The sequence below is a fragment of the Chelonia mydas genome, chromosome 2 (assembly GCF_015237465.2).
Source record: "Chelonia mydas isolate rCheMyd1 chromosome 2, rCheMyd1.pri.v2, whole genome shotgun sequence".
In the NCBI taxonomy this organism is placed as follows: Eukaryota; Metazoa; Chordata; order Testudines; family Cheloniidae; genus Chelonia; species Chelonia mydas.
Genome location: NC_057850.1, coordinates 245,886,153 through 245,900,617, shown reverse-complemented (window position 1 = coordinate 245,900,617; position 14,465 = coordinate 245,886,153). Strand labels below are relative to the sequence as shown.

At 41.3% G+C, this 14,465-nt stretch overlaps 1 long non-coding RNA gene across 1 annotated transcript; it reads right to left on the bottom strand.

The window, feature by feature from the left end:
• Positions 1–3,560: 3,560 nt before the first annotated feature.
• LOC122464359 lies at positions 3,561–14,249 on the bottom strand. The gene is made up of 3 exons (XR_006288307.1): positions 13,891–14,249; positions 13,474–13,708; positions 3,561–3,736 (listed from the first exon to the last, which is right to left on the bottom strand). It is a non-coding gene; the product is annotated as an uncharacterized LOC122464359 (long non-coding RNA).
• Between the last annotated feature and the right edge of the window lie 216 nt (positions 14,250–14,465).

Sequence of the window (14,465 nt, the reverse complement as noted above, 5' to 3'; positions counted from 1 at the left end):
TTTGTTGTCTTTTTCTTGAGTGTGTTTTCTTAGCTGTCTGTGGCAGCTTGCTTGATGAGATGAACAAGATAAATTGATGTGTGTTTGCTGTTTTAAGCAGGATAGGAGAGGGTGTGTAAGAGGGTACTCACTTCATAGTCTTATACTCTTTTTATTTCCATGAAGTTATAGGAAAACACCTCTTTCAGGCTTGCTTAACTTCAAAGTTGGTTGCTGTCGCTCTTTCACTGGCTCCCTGCCTTCCTGGGTAATCCTTAAGAGCCTCTTCATCATATGAACACGTAGTTTGTTAATGCATACAGGAGGGTTGTAATTCCTTCTTGACAGTTACATTTCCATTGTGGTGGGTGATTCTCAGAGCATCTTTAAATTTAGAGCTTTAATTCTTTTATTCAGTCCATTTTCTGAGATATCCCTTTAGTTCCACCAGAGTTTACTAGGGATTGAAATTTGGTGCAAATGAGTCCAAATACTTCTGTTCTCTCTATAAAAGAGAACTCTCAAAATAGTCTTTTTAAATTAAGTTCTTAAAGAGAGCCTTTAAGCTTAAAAGGTCAAAGAAGGTATTGCCTTTTCTTTTTTACCAGTCTTTGGAAAGGTGGTTCTTGTCTTCACGAAGTTTGGTGAGGGGTTGCTTGAGCATTGCAAGATGTTTATATTAACTGGAAAATTAGTTATTTCTACATGCAAATGGCTTTTTTAATATTAGTAACCAGTTATAGCATCAAATGACCTTGATATGCAAACTCCTTACTGTTCATATAACAATGCTGTTAGTTATTCTATGAAGGATTGCATTTAAATACTAAATATTTGCAAATATACAACTTAAAGAAGCTTATGCAACCTTCAAGACTTGAGAAACAAAAGTTTTCACCTGTAAGTGGACACTTGAGTTGGAAGTAATCAATCTCTTCTATAAAGCATTTTGAACTGTTCATGTTTTCCTAAAGTTTTAAAGACACAAGCAGAGACTTGTGGAAAGAGAAAAGAAAGGGGTTGGTATGGTCACTTTAGAACCTAGATTTATGGCTCTAACTCACCCTAATCTGCTTTTTACAATTAGGTCTCTTCTTAATGTATGAATGTTTTACATGGTTTGTTATCTTGATGTTTGATTATCCTTGGGAGATAGAAACAGAAACCTTCTGGAATCTCTTTGATTAGCTTTAACTGGGGCTGTCAATTAATCGCAGTGAACTCATGCGATTAACTCAAAAAATTAATCGCGATTAAAAAAATTAATTGTGATTAATCGCACTGTTAAACAATAGAATATCAATTGAAATTTATTAAATATTTTCGGATGTTTTTCTACATTTTCAAATATATTGATTTCTATTACAACACAGAATACAAAGTGTACAGTGCTTACTTTATATTATTATTTTTATTACAAATATTTGCACTGTAAAAATGATAAACAAAAGAAATGTTATTTTTCAGTTCACCTCGTACAAGTACTGTAGTGCAATCTCTTTATCATGAAAGTGCAACTTACAAATGTAGATTTTTTTTGTTACATAACTGCTTTCAAGAACAAAACAATGTAAAACTTTAGAGCCTACAAGTCCACTCAGTCCTACTTCTTGTTCAGCCAATCTCTCAGACAAACACATTTGTTTACATTTACAGGAGATGCTGCTGCTTGCTTCTCATTTACAGTCACCTGTAAATGTCATCTCTCAAAAAAATATGAGAGAACAGGCGTTTGCATGGCTCTTTTGTAGCCAGCATTGCAAGGTATTTATGTGCCAGATATGCTAAACATTCGTATGCCCCTTCATGCTTCTGCCACCATTCCAGAAGACATGCTTCTATGCTGATGATGCTCATTAAAAAAATAATGCATTAATTAAATTTGTGACTGAACTCCTTGGGGGGAGAATTGTATGTCTCCTGCTCCGTTTTACCCGCATTCTGCCATATATTTCATGTTATAGCAGTCTCGGATGATGACCCAGCACATGTTGTTCATTTTAAGAACACTTTCACTGCAGATTTGACAAAAATGCAAAGAAGGAACCAATGTAAAATTTCTAAAGATAACGAAAGTACTCAACCCAAGGTTTAAGAATCTGAAGTGCCTTCCAAAATCTGAGAGGGACGAGGTGTGGAGCATGCTTTCAGAAGTCTTAAAAGAGCAACACTCCGATGTGGAAACTACAGAACCCAAACCACCAAAAAAGAAACTCAGCCTTCTGCTGGCGGCATCTGACTCAGATAATGAAAATGAACATGCATCGGTCCACTCTGCTTTGGATTGTTATCGAGCAGAACCCATCATCAGCATGGACACATGTCCTATGGAGGATGAAGATGAAGTACATATGAATCTTTAGCGCATCTGGCACGTAAATATCTTGCAACGCCGGCTACAATACTGCCATGCAAACACCTGTTCTCACTTTCAGGTGACATTGTAAACAAGAAGCGGGCAGCATTATCTCCTGCAAATTGTAACCAAGTTTGTTTGTCTGAGCAATTGGCTGAAGTAGAACTGAGTGGACTTGTAAGCTCTAAAGTTTTACATTGTTTTATTTTTCAGTGCATTTTTTTGTACATAATTCTACATTTGTAAGTTCAACTTTTATGATAAAGGGATTGCACTACAGTACTTGTATGAGGTGAACTGAAAAATAACATTTCTTTTGTTTTTTAGAGTGCAAATATTTGTATTAAAAATAAATATAAAGTGAGCACGATACACTTTGTATTCTGTGTTGTAATTTAAATCAATATATTTGAAAATGTAGAAAACATCCAAAAATATTTAAATAAATGGTATTCCATTATTGCTTAACAACGCGATTAAGCGCGCAGTTGTTTTAATTGCGTGATTAATCATGATTAATTGTTTTAATTGCTTGACAGCCCTAGCTTTAACGTAACTAGCTAAACATACGTATTGCTGTATTTCCAAGCATCCCATAACATACCTGCAGCTATATTTTACTATTCTGTAATGGTGCAACCAAGAATGCAACAACCTAATAAAAATAAAGTATAGATAATTTTACTAACCATGATTTTTATCAATATTGAGATCTCTCCCCTACAATAGCTGCTCATTATGTGAGCACTGTTCATTCTGTGTACTGAGGCAGGGGTCCTGTGGAAAAAATAGTATGTAATAACATAATGAAAGACTGGCTGCCTGTGTAAATATGGCTGCCTGTCTAAGGAAGAACAACTGACCATATTTTTGCATCTCCTCTTGTGACAGCTTGTTTACATAATATGAAGAAAACTTGCAGTTCTTGTACCAATTTAAAGGGGAGGGTGAAACCATTAGCAGCATAAACTCACAAGCAATACACAATCTCTTCTGGTTATATTCTGTCCAGAGAAACAGAGAAAACATCACTGAAATCAGAGTCATTGCTTTCGATTTACATTGGTGTAACAGAGATCAGAATCTCATCCATACAGTCCCTGAGTGCCAGGCAATTCCTCCATCATCATCTGCAAAATGCCTTTCCAGTAGCAGGAGTCATCACTGCATACCGATTCAGGGGTCTTTAGAGGTTAAAATAGATACAATTAAACAATACATAGGAATTACTGACTCACCGGGAGTTGTGAGATATTGATTTGAAATTCTACAAGAACAAGCTGTAGTCCTGTTTGACTTACTGGTGGTTATATTTCACTACTAATTAAAGTTCAGTGGCGTAGTACTCCCTGGAGTAGTTGTCAACAGTACCCAGTGGTGTTCCAGTAAACACCTAGGAATCTGTAAAATAGAAGAGATTGATATATTCAGGGAAATGGAATTTTGGGCAGAGATAGCTTGAGGTTTAGTTTATCATTGATTTAAAGCAAAAAACAATTTCCCCCCTCTTTACATTAATGACCTTAGTCATATTAAAATTGTAAATACAGTAAGACTGGCTATAAATTGTCCTGGTCATATATGGTCAGATTATTTGGGGGATTGATTGCTACACAGACTGGAGTTACATTACTTTAGGCTATTGGGTTACATATCATGGCTTAGTGAATTTTAATATTTTGTTTAAATGCAAATGCTAAAATAAATAATTGCTTTGCCTCAGGGCTGTGGATTAGTTTTTCAAGACAATCTTACTATTAACTGCATAGTGAAGATAAACCTAGTAAGGAAAAACTGGATCTCTTATCAATTATTTCCATATAGGAATCTTAGCAGAAAAATAAAACAAAATTTGTTAGAGCAGTTTCCTTTTAGTTCCCTAATCATGTGGTAAGTAAGTCTGTCCTGAGTTTAATACAGACTTTCAAACTATCCAGAGCTAACAAATGCTGAGAAATATTACTGGCTGGATTGCAACTTTATGATCTTCCTAGACTGAAGGGCAGGCTACAGAGGAAATGCCCAAGTAACAGAACAGGAAAGGACTTGATACTTACTTGCTTTGTGAAGGGAGTAGGGGCAGATTTGGGGTGTAAAGGTATTTAGGTGCCTAGTAGAAATTACGAAAATGCTTAAACAGCTTAAGTGCCTAATGGGGGGAGGGATAGCTCAGTGGTTTGAGTATTAGCCTGCTAAACCCAGGGGTTGTGAGTTCAATCCTTGAGGGTGCCATTTAGGGATTGGGGTAAAAATTGGGGCTTGGTCCTGCTTTGGGTAGGGGGTTGGACTAGATGACCTCCTGAGGTCCCTTCCAGCCCTGATATTCTATGATTCTAACTCCCACTGAACGGCAATAGGAGTTAGGGATCTAATTAACTTAGGTGCTGTTGTAAATCCCACTAGGCAACTATCTGCTTATTTAGGTGCCTAAGTGCCTTTGTAATTCTAGTCCAAGGTTACTTCATCCGTTTTCCCAGAACTGCTTGCTCTCAGAAGTCAGAACAGGATAAGCATTTTCTGCTCTCTTCCTGTCTCAGTTGTTAGGTTCCTGACAGGTGCCTCTTGCTGTCTGGGTGCTGCAAAACCTGTAGGGCACCCCTTGTCTGCATAATAGGAGTCCAACAGATACTAAATTGAGCCAAATAATATCACTGCACTTGAAGGAGATGGGGCTACTGGCTCCCTCTTTCAGGCCATGTCAGGCCAGTAAGTCTGACTTCAGTACCAGGCAAACTGGTTGAAACTATAGTAAAGAACAAAATTGTCAGACACATAGAAGAACATAAATTGTTGGGGAAGAGTCAACATGGTTTTTGTGAAGGGAAATCATGCCTCAACAATCTACTAGAATTCTCTGAAGGGGTCAACAAGCATGTGGACAAGGGGGATCCAGTGGATATAATGTATTTAGATTTTCAGAAAGCCTTTGACAAGGTCCTTCACCAAAGGCTCTTAAGCAAAGTAAGCAGTCATGGGATAAGAGGGAAGGTTCTCCCATGGATTGGTAGCTGGTTAAGAGATAGGAAACAAAGGGTACATATAAATGATCAGTTTTCAGAATGGAGAGAGGTAAACAGTGGTGTCCCCCAGAGGTCTGTACTGGGCCCAGTCCTATTTAACATATTCATAAGTGATCTGGAAAAAGGGGTAAACAGTGAGGTGGCAAAATTAGCAGATGATACAAAACTACTCAAGATAGTTAAGTCCCAGGCAGACTGGAAGAGCTACAAAAGGATCTCTCAAACTGGGTGACTGGGGAACAAAATGGCAGATGAAATTGAATGTTGATAAATACGAAGTAATGCACATTGGAAAACATAATCGCAACTATACATATAAAATGATGGGGTCTAAATTAGCTGTTACCACTCAAGAAAGAGATCTTGGAGTCATTGTGGATAGTTCTCTGAAAACATCCACTCAATGTGCAGTGACAGTCAAAAAAGTGAACAAAATGTTGGGAATCATTAAGGGATAGATAATAAGACAGAAAATATCATATTGCCTCTATATAAATCCATGGTATGCTCACATCTTGAATACTGTGTGCAGATGTGGTTGCCCCATCTCTGTTGGACTTGGAAAAGGTTCAGAAAAGGGCAACAAAAATGATTAGGGGTATGGTACGGCTGCCGTATGAGGAGAGATTAATAAGACTGGGACTTTTCAGCTTGGAAAAGAGACGACTAAGGAGGGATATGATAGAGGTCTATAAAATCATGACTGGTGTGGAGAAAGTAAATAAGGAAGTGTTATTTACTCCTTCTCATAACACAAGAACTAGGGGTCACCAAATGAAATTAATAAGCAGTAGGTTTAAAACAGGAAGTATTTTTTCACACAACGCACAGTCAACCTGTGGAACTCCTTGTCACAGGATGTTGTGAAGGTCAAGACACTAACAGGGTTCAAAAAAGAACTAGATAAATTCATGGAGGATAGGTTTCAGAGTAGCAGCCGTGTTAGTCTGTATTTGCAAAAAGAAAAGGAGTACTTGTGGCAACTTAGAGACTAACCGATTTATTTGAGCATAAGCTTTCATGAGCTACAGCTCGCTTCATCGGATGCATCCAATGAAGCGAGCTGTAGCTCACGAAAGCTTAGCTCAAATAAATTGGTTAGTCTCTAAGTTGCCACAAGTACTCCTTTTCTTCATGGAGGATAGGTCCATCAATGACTGTTAGCCAGGATGGGGAGGGATGGTGTCCCTAGCCTCTGTTTGCCAGAGCTGGGAATGGGCAACAGGGGTTGGATCACTTGATGATTGCCTGTTCTGTTCATTCCCTCTGGGGGCACATGTCATTGGCCACTGTCGGAAGACAGGTTACTGGGCTAGATGGACCTTTGGTCTGACCTAGGATGGCCATTCTTATGTTCTTATGGTACACTACAAAATTAATTTGACCTAAATTACATCGATGTACAGCCACCACAGTTGTTAAGTTAATTTTGCATGTCTGTGCTATGCTCCTTGTGTCGGTGGTGCACATCCTCTCTAGCAGTGCTTGCATCAATGCAGACAGCAGTGCACCATCAGTAGCTATCTCACTGTGCAGCTCACCACCATGTAGTGATGGGTGTTTTGGGAAGGGTTTGCAGTGCCTCATGGGGGCAAATGACTGGTGCAGGGGTGACTGGAAACATGTCCCATAATACAGTTTTCTCCATCCCATCATTCCGTGGGCATCCTATTATGTTTTACACTTCTTTTCAAAAGCCCTGCAAACCCGCACACCTGCCATCCCTGCGAGAAGCATGGATCATGCATGGCTCTTCAGTAGCGTCATGAGTGGTATGAACACAACACACCTGATCCTACAGTATTTCCAGAGCCACGAGATGGAATCTGACAATTCATTGCAGGCTGCCTTGCTGTGCACGATGGAAAGAAACAAATCAAGGTTGTTGGCATTCACAGAGCAGCTGCACACGGTGGACCGGCGGCTCTGGGCTCAAGAAACAAGCACTCACTGGTGGGATCGCATCATTTTGCAGGTAGGGGATGACGAGCACTGGCTGCAGAACTTTCGGATCCACAAGGCCACATTCCTGGAACTGTGTGCAGAGCTCTCCCCAACCCTCCAGTGCTGTGACGCCAAATTGAGAGCTGCACTCAGGATGGAGAAGTGAGTGGCAGTCACTGTGTGGAAGCTTGTAATGCCAGATTGCTGTTGATTAGTTGGGAATCAGTTTGGTCAGGGGACACCATCATAGGGCCTAATCACACCAGCCACACTATCAGAGGCTCGTTCACCTGCACATCTACCAGTGTGATATATGCTATCATGTGCCAGCAATGCCCCTCTGCCATGTACATTGGCCAAACTGGACAGTCTCTATGTAAAAGAATAAATGGACACAAATCAGACGTCAAGAATTATAACATTCAAAAACCAGTCGGAGAACACTTCAATCTCTCCGGTCACGCGATTACAGACCTAAAAGTGGCAATCCTTCAACAAAAAAACTTCAAAAACAGACTCCAACGAGAGACTGCTGAATTGGAATTAATTTGCAAACTGGACACCATTAATTTAGGCTTGAATAAAGACTGGGAGTGGATGTGTCATTACACAAAGTAAAACTATTTCCCCATGTTTATTCCTCCCCCGCCCGCCCACCCCACCCCACCCCACCCCATCCCACACTGTTCCTCAGATGTTCTTGTCAACTGCTGGAAATGGCCCACCTTGATTATCACTACAAAAGGTTTTTTTCTCTCCTGCTGGTAATAGCTCACCTTACCTGATCACTCTTGTTACAGTGTGTATGGTAACACCCATTGTTTCATGTTCTCTGTGTATATAAAATCTCCCCACTGTATTTTCCACTGCGTGCATCCGATGAAGTGAGCTGTAGCTCACGAAAGCTTATGCTCAAATAAATTTGTTAGTCTCTAAGGTGCCACAAGTACTCCTTTTCTTTTTGCGGATACAGACTAACACGGCTGCTACTCTGAAATTTGGAGTTGGAAAATCCACCATGGGGGTTTCTGAAGCAAATGTGCAGGGCCATTAATCATGTCCTGTTGTTACCCAATGTTTTCAGAACCCAAAGCAGTGGTAACTTTCTCTAGGAAGTGTCAGGAATAAGTCAATGGGGGCACCACTCATCTGTCTGAAAAATGACTGGCACAAGCAAGAGTGCTTTCTCCTAAAACTACCTTTTTAATTAGATCTCAAGCGTGCGCACACACACACACGCACGTACGTAAAAGTCTGAAATGGTTTTGAGGAATCAACAGCCCTCATTCCATCCAGCTGCTGAGGAACTTACATGTCAAATCCTTGCCCAGAGGAAAGCTTCCTTGAACTGCTCCAAAGCACACTTTCTAATTAAACTTTTTATAAATTTTCTCCAAACAAAGCACATAACTCATAATAGCCTCTACTAGGCTAAAAATTTCCCTAGCAACAGCCAATAACAATTCATTATTCTCCTTATCACCAAAGCATTTCTAGTCATAACAACAATAAAATGTACACGTTAGAGGCACCTAAAACCAAGTTTGTTGTCCAAACATTTCTTCTATTTTCATAGAATCTTCACTTCTTGTCCCTACCTCCCATTTTGATAGCAAACATGCAATTATTTGGCCTTGTCTCTCAGGGCCTAAGGTTTCCCTAGCTATGTGATGTTTGGTTTTCAGTTGCCAGTGGCTGTAGGTAGGTAGAGGTGGAATAGCTGTCTGCTGATTTTGAGCAGCCAGATACCAGGACAATAAGGAGAGCTCAATGAGGGGCTCAACAGGGAGGCTTTGAAGGACCATTTAAATAATGATCCACAGTAATGTGTGTTGCTGTAGCGTGCTGTGCCTGGCAATTTTTTTTCACCCCAATAAAGGTAAACCTTATAATGAGTGCTGTGTGTGTGGTAATATAGCATTTCAAATGCACCTATTGCTATTATCTGTGAATGATGTCAGCCCCCAGCCAACATATCTTGTGAACTAATAAAGATAAATTAAGTTTTCATCAATAGACTTTTATTTCAAACCCATACAAACAGACATATTTAAAACCGAACAAAACTTTAGAAATACAGGGAAAAGAACCTTTGAAGGGGAAAGAACAGTCATTTCCATTTCACACACATATACACCAACTGTGTCTCTCAGAGGTCAATGTACATGCAGCTGTGATTGTCTGTATTCTCCCCTGGGGTGGAATGGTAGGGGTATTGCACTGGCCCTGGACACCACGTGGTATGGATCTAGATAACAACAGAATGTGGTGTTGTAGCCACATTATTTGTAAAGAACAGATCTTTCCCCATAAACTTGATTGCTGCCTTGAAGTTATGATGAAATTAGCAGATAAAGTGAGTTTTAAGAAGTGGAAAACCTTGATCAGAAAAGCATGTCTCTGAATTTCAAAATGAATACCAACTGGTTTGTGTAATGTGAATGCTCTCATGTGGACTGAAAACTGCAGAGAGGATTATATGCTAAGGGTTGTGACAAATGGCAAAGTGTGAAGTTGTGGGGGGAAGCCCAGTGGGACACTGCAAATTTGTGTGTTAGGTACAGTGATACTTCATTAACATGCTGTTCTCGCTGTCCCTGATAATTAGTAAAGTCTTGCAATTCAGGCGATATGAAACTTCCAAGACAGCAACATAATAAAGAGGAGATCTAGAGAGATTAGGAAGATGGGCAGAAAAGAATGAAAGAAGAATAAATTTGGAGAAACACAAACTGCTATTTTGTTAGTGAGGGAGAGAGGACTTAACCCCAAACCCAGATTCAGTGCCCGAGAGAAATTGGAAATGAATAATGCTGAAAGAGGGTGAAGGATGATGGAGTACAATATATAAGACAGAAGCTTGAAATGCAGCAGGTCACCTAAAAAGGCCTCTGCAAGTGTGTGCAGCCTACACAGTAGCATCACATCACAGGAATTGGGGTCAATAGCTCCTTTCTTCATAGTGCTGGTGCACTTGGCATTTTGTGGTCTCTTCTGGACACCTCACAACCAGAAAGACAGGTAGGGTGACCAGATGTCCCATTTTTATAGGGACAGTCCCGTTTTTGGGGACTTTCTTTTTCGGCCCTTATTACCCCCTACCCCCTGTCCTGTTTTTTCACAGTTGCTATCTGGTCACCCTATAAACAGGATGTAGTTGAGAGACAAGCACAGAAAATAGTAATGGGCTAGAGGGAATGATTTATGAGAAAAAGTTAAGAGCCAATGTGTATAGTTTGTCTATGTGACGGTCTACAGAATTAGAACTGCATAAATACCCTGACGGAAGAGGAATTATTAACATAATAAAAAGGGGCCGTGAGCAGATTCCTTTCCCAATTTGCTCAACAAACAAATCCATACAGTATATAAAGGTCAAATTCATACCCTTCTTAGTGTTTAGCTTTATTAACAAAAGGATCAACCGAGCTCAGTTAATGTTTTCTCCCTAGTCTGGCTGCTGCTGGAATTTCTCCCTCAGGACTGCTCAGCCCACACCTGAGATCCTTCCCATCACAGAAAGCCACTCCCAGCTCCCTTGTATCCTGATTGGATAAGGAATCACCAGCCTCAATAGTCAGAAGACCCCCTAAAAGCCTTTCCCAGGAGGCTCAGTGTAGCCCAATGGTAAATATGTTACATGTTCCTCCACCCCATGCTTAATCCACAGAGCAGATGAGTATATTACTACCTCATCTTGGGAGTTTTATCTTAAGATATAGGATCTTATACTTTACTTCAGGAGGTCCCCTGTTCAATTCTCAGCGTATCGGCCAAACTGGCAGCCATCACATCATTGCTAGAAAATCAGGGTGGAGGGACGCTCCAGATAAGCACTGACAGCCTGCTGCAATGACATAACTAAAAGTTGGGTAGCCCTGACCCAGAGGCCCTGAACTATGTGAGTAGTCCCACTGGCTGCCTGGAGACATCTACTGCTTAGCACCTCTGAAGACAAGGCCTTTGTAGATCACAGGTAAGAAGACAGACTTGAATTCAACCTGCCACATGGTATCACTGTTTTAATACAAACCTAAAAGTCTTGTTCATATTCTTAGCAGTATTTGTCAATGGCATGCAGCAGTATTGCTGTCAAAAGTGGGAGCTGTCTATAATGCATCTAGTGCTCAAAATAAGGGAATGGTTTCCTGGCATCATGAATGCACCAAGGTCTAATGTCCACACAGTAATTGAGAGAGAGAGGCTGCAAGCCTTGGACCAAACTGACTGTAGAAAGCGCTAGTGCTCTTGGGCATTATGGCCCTACGTGCAGGATAGGGGGTTCAGTCTTGTTAACTCAGAGTTTCTGCCAAAGTCACGGCTGTACTTTCTTAGGGGCTTTAACTAGACTCGATGACTAACGCACTTCAGTACCTGCACCATATCTACATGAGCCTGTTAATATATTGTAGGTCGAACAGGACACTGAACAGCATAGATGAGAAGGTGGGCAGAAAACTCTGAAAGACTGAATAGTTTCTAGAAATCTCCCCTCTCTGCATTGTGGAATAGTGCTGGCTGCTCCATAGTGGAGTTAAAGCTCTCTCTTATTTTATGCCCTCTCTAACATCCACCAGAAAATCTGCCCTTGCTGTCTGCCATGCCCCCCCATCTCAATCCAGAGGAAGCTGGGGGGAATCTTAGTGGGAATCTTGGGAAATCATAATAAAAATCACAGCAGGAGTTTTAATGCTATAGGGATAGAGCATGGCCCTGATGTGGCTGATTTGTTTTTTGCCATTGCATCAGCTGAAGCAGGCTTGGACAGCACCCTGATGATTTATCTGCCCCCTCAAAATAGAGTGGGTTTGGAATCGCTAGAGTACAACAGAGCACCAGCTATGTCCCCTCTCCCTACACAGCCCATTTCTTCTCTCTTCCCCAGTCCTTACTCCACACAATCCATTTCCTCCCACGTAGACACCCAAAAATTAATTCTCTGGCCTTCTTCCCTCACTCTGAAGTTTGGTTTCCAAATCCATTGTGCACTTCTCCTCCTCCAGCCCCTCCCCTTGGTGTGATGATGCTGTGGAACAGAGCCTGTCCCCTCCTAATCTATTTGATTCTGGGACCCAACTTCCCACCCCCAATTCATTAATTCAGTTCTCAGCCTCCCTTCCCCCAGTTCTGGAGGCCCTGCTCTAAACACCTTGTCTTTGCTGCTCAGCAGCTGCCCTGCTGAGCTCATTCTGGGCATGGCAAGTCCTTTTTAGCTTCAGCCCCAAAGCTAGTTATCTGCATAGCTTGAACAGCCTGCACCTCCTGCTGTGATAGATCCAAACTAAATGGATACAGCTGGTGAGAAATGACAGCCTGATTTAAATTAATCAACTCATTATGGGATAGTAAGTGTGGGGAGCACTTTACTTGCTATAACATCAGAACTGTTGGCATGTTTCAGACCTGTCACTCCTGGGGGGTGAGTTGGGTTTTTTTTTATTTTGCAATTGTTCCCTCAACAATAGCCAACTGCTACACTCTCATTAGACTTATTACTGATCATCAGGGTTAGCCAGGATTTTGCAACGTGTACACACAGTGCAACTGGGTACTCACTGAGGGCTCAGTTGTGAGCCTAACTACCTACTAGGCAGGTGAGCAAGGGAACATAAACAATCCACCTATGCTTCAACATCAGCCCCTACAAGGGGGAAGAAAGTGGTGTAGCTGGTCTACTACTCTCCTCTGTGGAGCAGCTGCTTGTTAGGTGTGGCTGGAGCAATCAAAGGGTTCCCCTTCATGTAACTATGCTGGGTTCTGAAGGCTGAGCCAAACAGACTGTTCCCTGTGGTGGCTAGGTGCAGCCTTTGGTTTGGGTCCTGCAGGTGAATGTGTAACCTTTGGGTGGGCTTGAGTTCACTTCATTGCCCTTTTGCGCTGCCTAAGAAACCCCCAATTCACATAGAACAGCAGCTGGGGCCTCAGAATTCAGTCTCTAAAGATTTTCAGCAAGGTTTGCACAGGGTCAACTTCCCCACATTCGAGTCCCCAAAAGGCATGTACTTAATTGAACACCAACTTTCTAAAAATCTTACTGTAGCCCTGCTCCTGTTCACTTGCCCAGTATGCGGTTGTTCAAGAGGGAAATTCTGCCTCGTGGATTTTTTTACACAACTTTGGGAAACTGGGCCTGAGGCTCCTCCATGAGCTCTGCATTGTGTATCAGTGTCTCACCTCAGACCAGATCCATTCAGGCAAACCACCAGGAACAAGGTTTTATTCTGTAAAGAAACAGAACAGGATTGCAGTCCAGCAGCCTCCTCTCTGCTTGCCAACCTCATGCTTGCAGCTTCAGTCAGTGCTGAAGCTTCCTGCTGGTAGGGCCTTCCTTGCAGAGACCAGGCTGTTCTCCCAACATGATGCAGTTTGTAGTCTCCACAGCTGCTCTTGAAGCACACTGGAACTTGGGCTCCATGATAAAGAAACATCATAAATAATTTTTGCAACATAACACAGCTCCTTTATAATCCACATACATTATCTGCACACTTATACATAAACATAAAGAAAACAAATTGAATCTAAACAGGTCAGCCCCCACAGAAACAGTGAGAAGAATCTCAGTGTTCCCAAAAGTTTAGCTGAGTTCACCTGAGTCTTGGTTAGAGTCTTTGATCACCAAATCTATCCAGTCTGCTGAGTCAAAAGCAACATCTTCCCTCCTCTTGCTTGTAGGAATCTTCAGTTAGAATCCAGGCAGACTCTTCCTCACTGAAATCACTGCTAGCCAGTCAGCGAACTGATTAACCAATCACTCAGTTAAGTGTATAGATTTAGAAGGAAAAAAGCCTGTTACATTACAAAAACCAAGAATAGCAAAATAAATGACTTTTCCCCATCGTCACATTAAAAAAGAAAAGTTGGTGAATCATACTAATTGAGACAATTTAACTAAAACAGTTTGGCTAAAAATCAAACATTCAAAGTATAGAATTAAAATAATTATTTTTCCCTCCTAATTTTCCCTTTCTATAATTAACACTGCCACAGCTTCCCTGTTGGAGGGTTAACAATATCATGAACCTGCTGCAAAATGCTTCAGACTTAGGGAAAACAGCCTGTTTTCTGCTTCTGGGCTCTGCTTCTCCAAGCCCACATAAGGTACATGCCCTTTGGTAAAGCAGTTGCCCTGACTGCTTGGCCTCATGGTGTCCAAGTCCAGCTAG